The 6023-nt window shown below is 42.5% G+C and overlaps 1 pseudogene; it reads right to left on the reverse strand.

Moving 5' to 3' along the window:
• Positions 1-2492: 2492 nt before the first annotated feature.
• On the reverse strand, positions 2493-3679 carry LOC125087441 (tubulin polyglutamylase complex subunit 2-like; annotated as a pseudogene).
• Positions 3680-6023: the final 2344 nt, after the last annotated feature.

Below are 6023 nucleotides of genomic sequence, written 5' to 3' on the forward strand. Positions count from 1 at the left end.
CAGTGCACCTCCAGTGCTCCCTTCTCCATTCCAGAGTGAAAAGGGCAAAAAATAAGGACGTTGGCCTTGTACCAGGGAAGAAAAGCTTTCCCAAAAGTCACTGTTTCTGCTTATATCTCATTGGTCAGATCTCCAAGGGAATCTAGAAAGAAGACTATGACTTCTAGGTACATTGTTCATTTCCTTCCACTTTTAAAACAAGGCTTGTTAGTAAGGAAGAAAAGGAATGTGTCTATGAGGGAGATAAATAACGTCTGCCACATCAGTCTTGTCTCAATTGTTTCATGATTTAGTGGCTAATCTACATAGGCTATCCTTAATCTAAGATTGTAAAATGTTCTTTTTTAAAAATGTGTTTTTAAACTTATGACTTTATTTTTTAAAACAAATTAAACCTTTGTTTCATTTGGGATTTGATATAAAGAGCAGGGTGAGTGTTTTTCTCTAGATGGCTATCCAGCTTCCCCAGCACTATTTACGGAATATCTCAATGTTTCCTCATTGAGTAGAAATGCCACCTTTGTAAAAAAAAAAAAAAAAAAAAAAGTCACCTTTGTCACTTATTAAATTTCTATAGTTAGGTCCAACTTTGTATTCTCTTGCATTATTCTTTTCTAGTCCTAATATTTAACTTGCTATAACTAGATACTATTTTCCTGGTAGGTCTGGACTCTCCATATCGCTGATTTCCCAGATTTTTTCCTGGTTATATAATTATTTAAATTAAAATAAATAAATCATAGTTAAAGAATTTAGATACCACAGATAGGTTTGTTGTTGTTTTTTTAAAAGATTTTATTTATTTATTTGACAGACAGAGATCACAAGTAGGCAGACAGGCAGGCAGAGAGAGAGAGAAGAGGAAGCAGGCTCCTTGCAGAGCAGAGAGTCTGATGCGGGACTCGATCCCAGGACCCTGAGATCATGACCTGAACCGAAGGCAGAGGCTTAACCCACTGAGCCACCCAAGCGCCCCCACAAGTAGGTTTTTTTTTTTTTTAAGATTTTATTTATTTATTTGACAGAGATCACAAGTAGGCAGAGAGGCAGGCAGAGAGAGAATGGGAAGCAGGCTCCTTGCTGAGCAGAGAGCCCGACGCAGGACTCGATCCCGGGACCCTGGGATCATGACCTGAGCCGAAGGCAGAGGCTTTAACCCACTGAGCCACCCAGGCGCCCCCACAAGTAGGTTTTTTTTTTTTTTAAAGATTTATTTATTTATTTATTTATTTATTTGACAGAGAGAAATCACAAGTAAGCAGAGAGGCAGGCAGAGAGAGAGGAGGAAGCAGGCTCCCCGCTGAGCAGAAAGCCCGATGTGGGGCTCGAACCCAGGACCTGGGATCATGACCTGAGCCGAAGGCAGCGGCTTAACCCACTGAGCCACCCAGGCGCCCCACAAGTAGGTTTTTTAAATGAAAAAATAGTCACCTGATTTTATCCTTCCCCACTCGCAGTCTCGTTAACCAGCGAGAGTCACTTTTAACCCTACAAACTTTGCCTATCCCACATTGTATCTGCCTTATTGTTTGATATATGCTTATGCTGCTATTTACTGACTGATCAATTTTAGTCATATTTATCATCTTCCTTTTGGAACAGATGTGGAATTAGTTCTTTTAACCCTCCTCCCCTCCTTCATCTTCCCAAAATAAAGCAGTATTTTTAGTTATGTGAGCAAATTGTATGAGTCATTATAATGATGGAAGTTTTGTTCACTATAAAGTTAATTCTTTTAAAAAAGATTTATTTATTCATTTTATTTTTATTATATTATATTTTATTTTGAAAACAACAAACTTTTATAGGAAGCTGAAAAAGGACCAGAGAGAATTAGGAAAAATAAAAAGAACATATACAACTGTATCTTTAAGAATTTTCATGGAACATTATGACCCATCAAATCAAGGTATCCACATTTTCTAACAAAAATGAACTGATCTGAGTAAGGGCAGCATGAAAATATTCTAATGCAGTGCTGCTCAACAGAACTTTCTGTGATGATGGAAATGTTCCATTATCTCTGTTGTTGAATACAGAAGCTACTAGCCACATGGATACTTATAATGTGACTAATGCAACTGAGGAACTGAATTTTTAATATAGTTTAAACAGCTACCGTGGCTAGTGATTACTAATTGAACAGCACAGTTCTAATGCCTCATGGGTCAAAATCAGTGGTTTCTTCAGGGGATTTCTCTCATCACTGCTGACGTGTGTAGAGGCTTGGGGGTGGAAAGAGAGGAAAGCTCTTAACAGCTCTATTTAACACTTAAGTTCTGAAACTCTTTTTCAGAGGGAAGAGATGAGGAAAGGACTTTGGAGGAGACCTGAGAATGCCCTTGAACTCCTGGCTAATGCCAACGGAAGTAGAAGGCCTAGGATTTGGCTCACTCTGATGGGAAGAGAGCTATGGTACAACTCATAGAATCTGAGGCTTAGGCCATCTGTGCATGGAAATCATTGCTGAGGGACTCGCAGGGAGTAGGGGTGCTCATTTCCAGACAGGGTTTCCAGGGCTAGAAGAGGATTTAGAGGTGGAGGGAGGACCTGGGGGCACTTTCTGGCCACCTGCAGGCTGTACTGGCCTTTTGGGGATTAAGGTCTTGTTCTTGCTCTTGAACACTTTGCTGGGATCCAGCTTGTTCACGAAGGAGTTGGTCTCTTCTGCAAGTAGGTCTGTGTTGTAGGTGAGGGGTTTATACATGCTGAACCGCTACTTGGCCTGTGGGCTAATGCCATAGCTGGTGAAGGCATACTTCCACTGTGGCAAGCCCAGGTGCGTGAAGAGCAGGCAATAGTAAGAGGTGAAAGTGTCTTTGAGAAAATGCCAGTATAATGCTCTGTCCAGGAACCAGATCTCAGTGTCTTGTGCTAACACTGGTTTTCCTCTTTTGTAGACAAGGCAAACCTTCCCATTCCCATTGCAAGGATCCATCTCAAATATTACGCTGCGAGAATCAAAGTGAGGCTTCTCTGGCTTCAAGTGCATCATCCTCCAGGTCTGCCAGAGTTGGTGCATTAGGGAGTGAATACATAGAAGACATGGTTGAGTTGAGTCAGTTTTTATTTATTTATTTATTTAATTTTTAAAAAATTCTTTTCACTGTAACAGAATTCATTGTTTATGTACCACACCCAGTGCTCCATGTAATACCCACCACCTGGCTCCCCCAACCTCCCACCCCCCTGCCCCTTCAAAACCTTCAGATTGTTTTTCAGAGTCCATAGTCTCTCATGGTTCATCTCCCCTTCCAATTTCCCTCAACTCCCTTCTCCTCTCCATCTCCCTATGTCAGTTGAGTCAGTTTTGAGATGCTGTTAATTGTCATGCTGCCCAACGGAATGGTGTGCTCATCCAGCTTCATACTCTGTCATGTGGAAGCCATTGGTCATCAGGTAAAAATTCTCCACATCCTCAGGTAGCACACAGTTATTTTTTTGTTCCTATGAAGAAATCATATGACGTTCAGCAGGTGGTTTCTCTATGATAGTCACCTCTGTCACACCTGGGGAAGATTCTAATATGCAGGTGATCCCCAGAGTCAGCTTCTCCAGGTGTGTCTCGCTGCAGCCTGGGGGCGGTGTCTCCTCCATGGCTCGCGGGTGCAGCGGCGGGGACCGGGCTTGAGAGCTGGGCGGGTGGGAGGGCTGGAGGCCGCCCCAGAAGTCCGGCCATCAAGTTCATGGCATGCTGGGATTTGTAGTGCTTGGTGCCAGAGCACGCTGCGGGGCGGAGATGGGAGGCCTGGGCTGCTCTGGGAGTAGTAGTTCCTCGGCACACTTGTTCCAGCTGCCCGGAGGTCGCTCCACCTATTTATTCATTTTAGAAGGGGGAGGGGCTCAAGAGGAGGGAACGAGAAATTCAAGCGGACTCTACGCTGAGCATGGAGCCTGACATGGGGATCAATCTCATGGCTCCAGCCAAAGCTAAGAGTTGGGTTACCCACTGGCTTCACCACCCTGGCACCCCTTGCTCACTATAAGTTAAATAGAATTATACTTTCTTTCTTGTACAGCTTTATGTTCCCCCCTAGAGAGAATAGTTACCTCAACTTTACTTTGCCTACTTTCTCATATGCATAGTCTCATTTTGTTCCTCAAGTCCGGTTGAGTCTACTTTTTTCCAGGCACTGAGTCCTTTGTTTTCTGCTCTATCTGGCTGGATTGCTTTCTAAGCCGACTGCACAGTCAATATCCTGGGATTGTTTTGCTGCTCTCCTAGGTTAAATCTGTGAGTTTCTGAATTCCACGAACTCTTTGTTTTGGATTTACTCCCTGATTCTGCTGAGCCCTGTCCCTAGTACCTTCTTAAGAAAAAAACGGGAGACAAACTTTTTTTTTCTTTGTGATTTATTTATAAGTAATTATGCAAAAATTTTATTGTTTTAGTGATATCTTTCACATTTGGGGATGATTATGCATCTATAGGGATTCTTTTTTTTTTTAATTTTATTTTTTATAAACATATATTTTTATCCCCAGGGGTACAGGTCTGCGAATCGCCAGGTTTACACACTTCACAGCACTCACCATAGCACATACCCTCCCCAATATCCATAACCCCACCCCCCCCTCCCAACCCCCCTCCCCCCATTAACCCTCAGTTTGTTTTGTGAGATTAAGAGTCACTTATGGGGGAGACAAACTTTTTGTCCTAGATTCCTGGCTTGGCTGGAAATTCTGGACTGAAAATATTTATTTTCAGAGATTTTTAAGGCATTGCACCAGTCTTTTAGCAACCAGAATAGCCTTTTATAGTTGATTATATTTCTTTTCTGGAAGCATTTATGATCTGCATATACAGTTGATCTGAGATTTTTTAAAAAAAGATTTTATTTATTTATTTGACAGAGAGAGATCACAAGTAGGCAGAGAGAGAGGGCGAAGCAGGCTCCCTGCTGAGCAGAGAACTTGATGTGGGGCTCGATCCCAGGACCCCGAGATCATGACCTGACCTGAAGGCAGAGGCTTAACCCACTGACCCACCCAGGTGCCCAGTGATCTAAAATTTTTTGACAACATGTCTTGGGGTAAGTTTTTAAATAGATGGGTTTCATTGTTTTGGACTCTTAGTGAATTTTACAACATTGATATCTGCGACCATATGATTAGGGAATTTTTATTTTTATTTTTATTTTTTTTTTAAGATTTTATTTATTTATTTGACAGAGAGAGATCACAAGTAGGCAGAGAGGCAGGCAGAGAGAGAGAGGGAGAAGCAGGCTTCCCGCTGAGCAGAGAGCCCGATGCGGGGCTCGATCCCAGGACCCTGAGATCATGACCTGAGCCGAAGGCAGCGGCTTAACCCACTGAGCCACCCAGGCGCCCCAGATTAGGGAATTTTAAAAGTTATTTCTTTTGATTTTATTGAAAGTTTATAATTCCATATAACTTTTTTTTTAAAAAAAAGATTATGAGAGAGAGAGAGAGAGAGAGAGATCGATCGATCGATCAAGCATGGGGCAGGGGCAGAGGGAGGAGGAGAGAGAAATTTTAGCAGACTCCTCACTTGAGCTTGTAGTCTGACATGGAGTTTGATCTAAAGATCCTGTGAAATCATGACCTGAGCTGAAACCAAGAGTCAGTTGCTCAATTGACTAAACCACCAAGGGACCCCAATTTCATATGACTTTAAAATCAACTTTTCTAGGAGGAGGAGTTAAGATGGTGGAGTACGGGTACTCTAAGCTTGCCTTGTCCCTCAAACACAGCTAGATAAATAGCAAATCATTCTGAGCATTCAAGGAGTAAATCTGAAGGCAGAGAACAAAATTGCAAGTCTAGAAGTAGGAAAGGGACAACCTCATGAAAGGTGTGAAGTGCAGAGAGTTGATTTGTGGGGGATAAGAACTGTGGGTCCTGTGGAGGGGAGGGAACCCTTCTTACAGAGACTACTGCAAGGTATATAAGCAGCAGAGTGCAAAATCTGAAGTTTTAGAAGTCTGCCACACCAGGATCATGACTGGCTTAGCAGTGCTTCTGTGGGGAAAGAGGGAGGAAACCCTGGAATGGACAGTGTG

Source organism: Lutra lutra, chromosome 16 (genome assembly GCF_902655055.1).
Source record: "Lutra lutra chromosome 16, mLutLut1.2, whole genome shotgun sequence".
In the NCBI taxonomy this organism is placed as follows: Eukaryota; Metazoa; Chordata; class Mammalia; order Carnivora; family Mustelidae; genus Lutra; species Lutra lutra.